Below are 11,547 nucleotides of genomic sequence, written 5' to 3'. Positions count from 1 at the left end.
GTGTTGTTCTAATACATTTGGATACTGGTTCCTCCCCCCCCCAAAAAAAAAATCTGTTTTGCAAACAGCCATAGTATCTAGAGGATGCCACACATTGGGTCAACATTTTCAATGATGCCAAGGTTATATAATCATAGAATTGTAGAGTTGCAAGGGAACCTGAAGGGTCTGAGTTAAAAGGTAAAGGACCCTGGATGGTTAAGTCCAGTCCAAGGCAACTATGGGGCTGCGGCGCTCATCTTGATTTTCAGGCCAAAGGAGCTGGTGTTTGTCCACAGACAGCTTTCCGGCTCATGTGGCCAGCATGACTAAACCGCTTCTGGCGCAACGGGACACTGTGATGGAAACCAGAGCACACAGAAACGCTGTTTACCTTCCCATCGCAGCGGTACCTATTTATCTACTTGCACTGGCGTGCTTTCAAACTGCTAGGTTGGCAGGATCTGGGACAGAACAATGGGAGCTAACCCCGTTGTGGGGATTTGAACCGCCGACCTTCCAACTGGCAAGCCCAAGAGGCTCAGTGGTTTAGACCAGTGTCACCCGTGTCCCATAACCCGCATCTAGTCCAACCCCGTTCAATGCAGGAATCTCAGCTAAAGCATCCATGACAGATGACCATCCAACCTCTGCTTAAAAACCTCCAAGGAAGGAGAATCCGAAACATCCCAAGGGAGACGGTTCCACTGTCAAACTGTCAGAAAGTTCTTTCTGATGTTTAGTCAGAATCTCCTTTCTCCTACCCTCCAGAGCAGGAGAAAACAAGCTTGCTCCATCTCCCATGCGACAGCCCTTAAGATATTTGAAGATGGCTAACATATCTCCTCTTACTAGGTCTCTTTTCTAGTCAGTCATCACCAGTTCAGTCCCCATTTTATGTGGATTTTTTTTTGCCCCAGCATTCATCCAGTTTGGAGACATCCTTTTGGAATTCCCCACAATCCTTTTGGCCTTACATAAGAAGAACCAAAGGCCCATTTATTCCAGCATGTTGCTCTCACAGTGACAAACCAGACACATACAGTGGTACCTCGGATTACATACGCTTCAGGTTACAGACCCCGCTAACCCAGAAATAGTACCTTGGGTTAAGAACTTTGCTTCAGGATGAGAACAGAAATCATGCAGTGGCAGCAGGAGGCCCCATTAGCTAAAGTGGTGCTTCAGGTTAAGAACAGTTTCAGGTTAAGAACGGACCTCCGGAACAGATTAAGTACTTAACCCGAGGTACCACTGTACATAAAACCCGCAAGGACTTGAGATAAACTACATGCTCCCCAACTTGTGATTTCCAGCAACTAGTCACCCTAAACAATTTGATGTCATCAGCAAACTTGGCCATCTCATTGCCCACCCCTAACTCTATGTAATTTATGAAGAAGAAGCCCTGGCTTGGTGAAATAAACAGTCTGCTTATATGTGTATATGCGGTTGTTTCAGAATAGGCAATTAAAACTATTTTCATGTACATTAATTTAGGGAAATGGAATTACGGGATCCGTTATACACTTATGAAGCAATCCTATACATGTCTACTCAGAAGTAAATCCCATTGGCTTTATTGCACTAATTCCCAGGTAAGTGGGTGCAGGACTGAAGTCTTGTTTACCTCCCTTGCTACTGGTTAAACAGAGCTGTTTCCTTTACACTTTTTGCAAATGTTTGGGGATTTTTACATTGCCAGCAAGCTGTATAGAAATTCGGAGAAGTTGCATTAAAACTAAACTATATGCCAGTTCCTGCATTGAGAGGGGCGTTTGTCTAATAAATCCAAATACTCTCCCATATTTGGGGGGGGGGGTCTACTCATGAAGCAATAGGGGGAATTGACTGATCCCTCAAATTCAACGTTTTGAGATTTGACATAATTCCTAGTTTTCATACCTCTTCTTGTGTTGGATACAGAAAAGTAAATAGTTACCCTCCAGGATCAAAAATAATCTTGTTCCACATCAAACATTAAGCTTAGGGTTGCCACCTTGAACAGCAACAGAGCACAACGGACATTTTGCTGGGGATATGTCACCAAGAATCTCCATCTCTGCAAGCGTTTTTAGATCCACAAGGGAGAGTCTAATAATTCCCCAAGCGAGTTTCAGGGCATGCTAGTCATTTTGCTCCCGTTTATTTTCAGCGCACGCAAATGCAATACCGTTCTCCCGCAATTCCTTCTGCGGAAGGCGAGTCTGCAAAACGCGTTTTTAAGTGGAGAGCAAAGATGCTGCACGTTGCTGCATTTCGAAACCAAAAGGTGCCTAGAAATCGCGCGCTTTGGGCCATAAAGTCTCATTGCTAGCCGAGGGCGGGGTGGGGTGGGGAGTCTCAAGAGACGAGGGAAACGCATTCAAGAGGCACTTGGAAATTTATAAACCGCGCTGAGCCGCAAATCAAAACTCGGGAAGGACACGACAGAAATGGTTTTATCAAAAGTCTGCAATCGGCTATTTTTTGTTTAGTTTTCTTTAATGCTGGTGGGGTTTCTGGACCACTGACAGAATTTCCGCTTGTGAAGCTTTTCCTAAGGTGGGGTTGTGAATAGCAGCAGCTGAATTTCTGCCTGTTATTCGGGCGTTAGGAGGATCCGGAAACCAAGATCATGGTCAGGAGGGGTGGGGGGTGGACGTTGCACCCCCTCCCTAGTCTGTGTTGTGATGGGGAGGGGTCCAGAGGCGGCTGATTCTCCGACTTGCCAAAGCGTCGATTTCCAACCCCGTGAGATCCCCACCTGCAAAAACAGAAACTATTGAGATCTGCCCTGCAAGACAATTACGCAGAGCGAGGTAAACCCGCCGCTGAAACCAACGGGCTGCACGGGTTCAAGGCTATAAACTGCTGAAAACCCAACTCAATTTAAAAAGACGGTCTGGTTTGCTTCGGAATAAGCAAACCAGAAACGAAGCCAGCCGACTCCCGATCCGAGGACGGGAACTGCAACAGCAACAGCAGCTCTTTAATCTGGACTTAAAGCTGCGATCCTGACAACAGGAAAATAGTCAACCCGGTTGGAGCGCAGCGGGACTTGCCGCCCAATAAAGACGCGCGGGGTTGCGCGCTAAAGTCTCGATAATATGCGGGCCTTACTTCCGAGGAAATTGGGTTGCTGGTTCTCCGACTCGTGCAGAGGGCTCGGATCGCGCCCTCTTCTCCCCCCTCCCCTCCTTTCGGCTGGGCGGCTGCGCGCCGCGCTCCTCCACCCCCTTGGAGAGCCACGTGTCTCTGCCTGGTCTTTATTGTGCTCGGGCTCCTCGCCCGCCTCCTCGCTCCATGAAGCGCGCCCAGAGCTCCAGCTTTGCACACACGCACGCGTGCACGAGGAGACAACCGAGCAAAGGCGCCGCCGCTTGTGGTTCCTCCTGCAAGCCGGATTAAGGCTGCTGATCTCATGCTCAGCAGCGCCCCACTGGACCCGCTTCTTGGTAGACCGGGGGACAGAGGTTGGGTGGCAGCGGCGCTTCAAGCCCGGCTGCTGCTGCAAGGCGCCCGGCTAAGTCTGCTGCGGAGGCGCAGGCAGGAGCTGCTGCTGCAGGGAATCCGGTTTCCGCCTCGCCACCGGAGGAGGAGCAGCAGCAACGCTGCCCAGCCCGGGGTAAGGAGCAGCGCGCGCATTTTTCCGCGTTTCTCATGTCTCGAGGGAAGGGCGATGCGATGGCAGCCTAATGCAAAGCTCCCGACTCTCTCCAACCTCTCCCCCCCCCCCCGACGCAGTAAGTCAACAGGTGCGGTTTTGCAATCCGCTTCCCCTGTTGAACTTTTTTTCCTGCTAAAGATTGGAGGCGGGGGGCGGTTCGTGTTGTAACGCAGAGGCGGTAAGGTGTGCACTGAGGTTTAATTCTATTTCTGTTCCGCCCGCCCTTCAGTCTTTGAAGCCCGTTATCATCTCTGCCAGAGAGGTCCGAGCTGCAGTTTTTTCAATTAGTAACAGATACTTCTTTATAAACTGTGCGATTACCTGTTCCTGCTGTCATGCCTGGAAAGCTGGGCATCCTGTTCTAGAATGTTTTAATTTTGTGGTACGTCTCCCCCTGTGCCCACGCATTCATACGCACTATAACACTTCAAGGGCTTGAGCGTGTAGATTTTCTCTGTTTTCTCTGTGTTCTCCCTCTTCAGCCCCACAGTAAGTCCCACAAACGTTCCATTTATCAAACTGTTCTCAATTGTAGAGTTGGAAAGGACAACGAGGGTCATCTAGTCCAACTGCTTGCAATGCAGGAATCTTTTGCCCAACGTGGGGCTCGAACCTACAACCCTAAGATTAGGAGTCTCATGCTCTACAAACTGAGCTATACTGACTTCCATAGTTTGCGTAGCTACTGGTTTCTTTAGACCCTCGCTTTCTTTCTCTTGTAGGCTCAGCTGTCATCAACTTTCTGTCAGCTCGCAAGTTCCTGTTAAGCGCTTTCTGGGTTGTGGTTTTTTAAAAAATAAAAAATAATTTAAATAAACTCACAGCGACGGTATGTACCTAGGGTTTCCCCCTGGGCGTGTAGAAGCAGCTAGTTTTCTTTTAGGTGGTCCGATGCTTCTTCCAAATTGATTGGCACTCAACCACCTGAGTGTGCTATTAGAAGGAATGATGTTGCTTTAACTGTGGCCTGTCATGTTTCCACATAAAAGTATGGTGTATTTACAGCAATGAAGACAGGAACTTGGTGGAGGTTTCTCATGTACTAACTCTTAACGTGGGCTAGGATGGGCCTTGTTCATCACCAGAGGAGAATGCCACAAGGCCCCACAAAAGTGGAGGGAACTGATGCTGAGAATATTTATTTTATTATATTATTAAATTTCTATCTTGCCCTTCCTCCCGAAGGAGCCCAGGTCTTAGTATAAAAGCTGATCGCTTGAGCCCAGGTGACAGTTTCCGCACTCTGCCACGGAAGGGATTTGTGGCCTTAGCCAAGTCGTTCAGTATTTTTCCAGGCTATTGTTCTTTCACATTTAGCTGCTACATTGGCGGGCAACCTCTGGCTTGGTGGGCAGGGGGACATATACCCCTCCAGTCTGCTCTTACATGGTGACCCTTGGAATCTGACCCTCAAGTGTCTCTCTTTCTTCATTCTTGTATCCTCACTGAAAAAGTGTCAGATCTATACTTATATCTAGTATGAGAAATTGGTACCGTGGTACCTCAGGTTACAGACGCTTCATGTTACAGACTCCGCTAACCCAGAAATAGTACCTCAGGTTAAGAACTTTGCTTCAGGATGAGAACAGAAATTGTGCAGCGGCAGCGGGAGGCCCCATTAGCTAAAGTGGTACCTCAGGTTAAGAAAAGTTTCAGGTTAAGAATGGACCTCCAGAACAAATTAAGTTCTTAACCTGAGGTACCACTGTATTGGACTCTACCATCATGCAGCCCCTGACAAATGGATTAAGCCCTTAGGCTGCGTTTGAAATTTGCCAGGCACATTTTGCACCTGGCTATCGGCCACTTGTGACCAAGTGAAGACGCCCAGGTGCCAGGATAACTCCTGACATCTCCACCATCTGGAGGTGCATTCTTGGGGATCCTCAGATCTCGACTGTTTTCACACACTAATACTACATCCTGTAGAATTCTATCTTATATTTTATCTGCACAATCAAGAATGAATTTCAGGAAACAAAAAAGACGTACTGTATTGAAAAACACGACTTTCAGGCTGTCTGCCCCCCCCCCCAAGTGGCGACTAGGCAGCATTCCATTTTTGGCAACTGTGTCCCTGTTTGAAGGAGCCATTTGGCACCTAGCTTATACAGTGGTACCTCGGGTTAAGAACTTAATTCGTTCCGGAGGTCTGTTCTTAACCTGAAACTGTTCTTAACCTGAGGTACCACTTTAGCTAATGGGGCCTCCCGCTGCCGCCGCGCGATTTCTGTTCTCATCCTGAAGCAAAGTTCTTAACCTGAGGTACTATTTCTGGGTTAGCGGAGTCTGTAACCTGAAGCGTCTGTAACCTGAAGCATCTGTAACCTGAGGTACCACTGTATATCTGAGTTTCTAACGCTGCCCATAGGAAATATGGCCTTTGAGAGAGAGAGGAAATGGCCCACTCCTGATGCAGAGGGCATTGGGCATAGCAGGAGTCCTTGACTTGGCAGAATGTGTGTCTATGCTTGTTTCTGGGAAGCTTTGCTTCCAGGGAGTGGTGCTGAATTTCTCTTTCTGGTAGTGAGAGATTCCTAGAAGCAGGACCAATGTCCAACCCATTTTTCAGGATCATTTTGATTAGAATAGCAGCAAGGGCAAGACTCATGTGTGCTTAGAAGTGTATAAACAGTGCATGAGCTAGTGTATGGGTAGGCAAACTAAGGCCCGGGGGCCAGATCCGGCCCAATCGCCTTCTAAATCCGGCCCGTGGATGGTCCGGGAATCAGCATGTCTTTACATGAGTAGAATGTGTCCTTTTATTTAAAATGCATCTCTGGGTTATTTGTGGGGCATAGGAATTCATTCATATATTTTTTTCAAAATATAGTCCGGCCCCCCCACAAGGTCTGAGGGACAGTGGACCGGCCCCCTGCTGAAAAAGTTTGCTGACCCCTGGGTTGGACATTGACTAGGAAAGCACAGGCTTAATTCTCTGCTCAATCTCAAAGCTCGCTGGGTGACTTTGGACCGGCCACTATTTCTCAGGCAAACAAAGTTATTATATTATCCTTATTTGTAAACTAATTTATGTTGCCCAGATTTCCTTGGATGGATGGATGATGGGATACAAGTGAAATATAGAAATATTGCCGTTACGTCTTTAAAATCCAAATTGTTGTCTTAAACTAAATATCAGCTAAAAGCCCCCTGGCTTTCCCCCATGGTGGTTGCAAAGAAAAACTTGATAACTGTAGTATCCAAATATTTGGGCAAGCAAAAAGCAAAACCCAAATGCACCATGTCAGCAAAGAACGTTATTTTTAAGCTGATCTCATGACTTGTGACATCAGGTTACACAGATCTATCAGGCTTCTGTCAGCCTCCGCTGATAAGAAGGAATTTCTTCGATAGAGAAACTGCAGCTGGAATTTGAAGGGAGGGAAGGAAGCACAATTCTGAGCATATTTGCAGAGAATTAAGGATCAGGCTGTGTGGACAGAGTCTCTCATGTGAAACTTAAAATCAGCTTTATTTTAAACCACTCTACAGTGAGAATGTGTAAGCCTGCTTTGACTACAGTATACAATTGAATTCTGTTCCACATTTAATCCTGAATGAATGAATAGCATTTTACATATGGCGTGATTAGTGTGAAAGAAACGTAGACCGCATATTCTCTCTCCCACCTACCTTGGAGTCAGCCCCACTGAACTTATTGGGACTTGCTTCTGAGTAGGATAGGAGTGCAAGTGTTACAGATATTTGTGCCTTGATTGCCTTAAGCGTAGATGGCCTGATCTGCTATTTATTGTTGGTTATTTTAATCTGTCACCAGAAGGTACCGAGCCATGGATGGAGATCTTCTGAGAAACTGGAAAATGGAGGAGTCTTCCATCTTCATGTTCTACCAGCCTCTGGAGAGATACCAGGCAAAGGTGGCGCAGCTTCACTTCTCTGCTAGGACTGTGTAAACTTCTGTGCCTTCCTAAGCTATTACCTTCTCCTCGTGTTTCATTGCTGCTGTTATGGTTGCAATTTTATGCACTCTTATTTGGGAGTAAGTTCCTTTGGACACAGTGGCACGTATTTTTTGGGTAAACTTGCATAAGTTGGAGCTGCGTGATAACCAATAATAATACCCTCTTGACGGTACCGTAATCTGCAGTCCCAAGTCGCAGGGCATCTAGAGAGGCATTTTCGGTGCCTGCTCCGACACTATTGAACTCCATACCTTGGGAGACTTGCCTCAGGTTGGACCACGTGTAAAGCGCTTCTGAAAAATTAGAGCTGGTGAGTGGAGCACCACCATGTGGAAAGAGATCTTCCGTGAATCTGAACACGCATTGAAAATACGAACGGACCAATACAATTTTAGGCATGTTTGTTTCGGCAAGCCTATGTGGCCTATGTAAAATGTTAATGCGTGTTTCAGTCTGATATTTAGGCAATTGTTGGTTTTAATTATTGTTTTAAAATAATTGTTTTTAATGACAATACTATTTTTTAAAACTATTTTTGTAGGGTTATTGCACTAAATAATAATAAATGAATGGATTTTAATAACGAACTAAACAAAAGAATAACAAATTGTGGACCAAGGAGTAGTCTGCAGTGTGATTTTAGTCATATCTATATATTATTCTTAGAAGAATGATTATTCTTCAGAGCTGAGCAGGCCCAGAGTACGTTCACCCAGGAGTTGGATTCCTGGATCCTAACAGCAGTCCATTTCACTCTCCGTACATCATTCACCTAGCAATGGTTAGAGTTTCGGTATAAGCTCTGAACCATCACAGCCCCCTTTCCAGAAAGAAAATGGGTTATTCATGCAAATTGCATTTTAACTGCTGGCTTTAAATGTGTTGTGATGTATCTTTACTATCTTCTTTTTAACTATTTGTGTTTTACAAGTTGAGATGGGCTATAGATATATTGGCGTTTCCGTGTGCTGCTCTGGTGCCGGTTCGCCGGAGCAGCTTCATCACTCTGGCCACGTGACCCGGAAGTGTCTGCGGACAGCGCTGGCTCCCGGCCTCTAGAGTGAGATGAGCGCACAACCCTAGAGTCTGTCAAGACTGGCCCGTACGGGTAGGGGTACCTTTACCTTTTATAGATATATTAAATAATAGTCACCTGCTGTGTTCGAGGAACGCATAGCTATATTGTGGCAGTTCATAATGTGGTGAATCTGCAGGATAAGGGAAAGAGCTGTTTACTGGATAGTCAGTGCCAAACAGGACCGGCCCACCCATGAGGCAGTGTGGGCAATGGATCCGGTCTCCAAAGAGTCCCGCAGCCATGGTGACAACAATGGCTGTGGCGCGCTGCTTGAAGTCCTGATCTGCCTCTACAGCGGCCTTGTTCCTGATGTAGATCTTCACTCACCCATTCTTCCCCAGTTGTGGGAGGAACCGTTTTGTGGCTTGCCTCAGGTACCAAAATGTCTTGGGCTGGCCTTGATGGTGAAGATCTCAAGGTGTTCATAGATTATGTTTGCATACCAGGAAGTTCTCTAGTGTTGAGTCTTCCTGCATCTCCGACTCTTAATAGCAGAAGGCACCCCAAGCAAACGCACTACCAACTATCAGGACGTAAAATAAAATTGCAGTCCCACCCCGAAGTGGTTCATCAGCCAGAGACTAGGTAATCAGTGGGCCACCGGCAATGCTTTCCTTGAGATGATGGGCGTCCCCAGTCATCAGTGATATCTGGCAGATTGCAGATACATATTCTGTATTTCAGAGGCTTGGCCACCTGTCTCTCTTGTAGATTTATATAGATTAGAAATGGGCTCCATATACTTAGGGAACAAGAAATCTGTTAAATCAGGTAACAGAAACTTTTAACTAATGGCATATCGTTTTCATGGCAGCTTTTATCCAGAAATTTTAGAATCTGATTGCTGGGTCTTTGTCTGCCACTAATTTTGCAATAAACAAAAAACACTTCAGAATATGCAACACAAACAAATTATTGAACTACTATAAATGTGTGGAAGCTGCGGTTGTAAAACATAAATTGTATGTTACAATGCCTACTCAGATATGTAGAAAGTTGGCCTGTGTTTTGATCAGGCTGTTAGCTTATTGTTGATTTTTTAATGTTTTAAATAGCTGTTTTTAACTGTTACTGATTATTTATTTATTTTTATACTTGAGCTACTTTGAGTTTTTAAAAAACAATTCAGTGGTATATGAACTTTTCCAAAATAATAACATGTTATTTTTGAACTGTAAGAGATTTAAGGCTGCATTCCTAAACTCCCTTGCTTAAAAGTGTTATTTGTTGAAATGGGTGGGATTTATTTTGATGAAACATACGTGCGATGGGTGTTGTTGTCAAATGTATGCCCATCCTTGCGGTCACACTCCTATATCTTAGGGTAGTAACTGAAAGAATTGCATCACCAAAGAAATGGAGCGTATGTACTAGTTAAGAGCTGGTAAAATCGTCCTAAGAGTTTTGTGAATGCCTCTCCTAGAACACACTGTAGGATACCCCAGAGTGAGGAGGGAGAATACGGAATGATTCTGTAACCCGACCTTAATAGCCAGTTGGTGGTCTAGTAACCATATACAGTTGTACCTTGGAAGTCAAACGGAATCCGTTCCGGAAGTCTGTTCAACTTTCAAAGCGTTTGGAAACCAAAGCGCTGCTTCTGATTGGCTGCAGGAAGCTCCTGCAGCCAATCAGAAGCCCCGTCGGACATTCGGCTTCCAAAAATAGTTCGCAAATCGGAACAGTCACTTCCGGGTTTGCTGCGTTTGGGAGCAGAAACAGAAAACTCTACAGGTTTTATTTTGTAAAAGGCTTTAAGTTCTATCAATAAAAGATGATATTTATAAATGGCCTGAAGTTTTCTAGACACTATTAAGAAAGTAACACAATCCCTGCTCACAGGCCGCAATCTAAGACCCCATCTGCATTAAACATTGAAAACAGTATCTTAATATTTTAACCAGGGATGGCTTTCCCCCAAAGATTCCTGGGAGCTATAGTTTAAGGACGCTGAGAGTTGTTAGGAGACCCCTATTCCCCTTTGAGAGTTCCCTGAGAAGAAGGATTGGCTGTTAAATCAGCCTGGGAATTGTAGTGAAGGGGAATAGGGATCTCCTGACAGCTTTCAGGATCCTTAACAAGCTCCCAGGATTCTTTTGGGGGGAAGCCATTGCTGGTTAAAACATGATACTGCTTTAAATGTATAGTTAGTGCAGATGAGGCCTAACAGACACAATACAAAAGGAAAATCGTGTTTGGGGGGGGAATAAGCATATGCAGGAACAAGTAAATGATTCATGACCAATTGGGAAGGCTGGCAAAGGGGAGATATCTGGGAAAGGAAGTTGTTCCAGTTGGTGGAGTGGGCTGTGCTGTTTCTCCTCATCCTCTTCTGTCCACTTCTGAATTAGTCTCAGGAGCACAGCTGCCAGTCATTGGAGGGGAAAGTGCTACACATTAATCATAAACTCAGATGCAGAAAAAAAAGAGTGGAGGAAAACAACGAAGTTCCACCACACTTGGAAGTCAAGGTATCTCCAACAAACAGAATGCTCTCTGCTGATTCTGCTGTTACTGGTTGATCAGCAGAAAGCCCAGCAGCATCTTGTCTTCCTTACCCCATCAAGTTGCAAAGAAGCTGCTTGGAGCATGGTGTTCTTTACACCAGAAGGAAGTGGGAAACTTCTTAACACGGGGCTCTGAGCAGAGAACCAGGAATAGGCTTTAAAGTAAACGAGTGGGAACAGACTGTCATTGAGTAAATGGCAACCAGTGCATGTTAGAATTTGCTGTTTGCAGTTTGCATGACCCTGCTAAGGATAAGAAGGGTTATATTGTACATCAGCTGATGTGTGCTGACTTAATATTAGGATTAGTTAGTCTGTTTAATTATAAGAATTGGTTGGCTTCTGTGTATTGATCTCAGTATAATAATGTGTCACACTTTCTGCCTGGTATCTTTTGACCTTAATAAG

General features: G+C 45.3%; 1 long non-coding RNA gene across 1 annotated transcript; it reads left to right on the top strand.

Annotated features, from left to right (window-relative positions):
- Positions 1 to 3,275: 3,275 nt before the first annotated feature.
- LOC308482077 lies at positions 3,276 to 9,390 on the top strand. Its single transcript, XR_013988963.1, has 3 exons — positions 3,276 to 3,586; positions 7,410 to 8,517; positions 8,704 to 9,390. It is a non-coding gene; the product is annotated as an uncharacterized lncRNA (long non-coding RNA).
- Positions 9,391 to 11,547: the final 2,157 nt, after the last annotated feature.

Source organism: Podarcis pityusensis (genome assembly GCF_964106645.2).
Source record: "Podarcis pityusensis genome assembly, chromosome: 7".
Lineage (NCBI taxonomy): Eukaryota > Metazoa > Chordata > Lepidosauria > Squamata > Lacertidae > Podarcis > Podarcis pityusensis.
The sequence above is the reverse complement of the archived record's forward strand: the minus strand, read 5'-3'. Positions and strand labels throughout refer to the sequence as shown.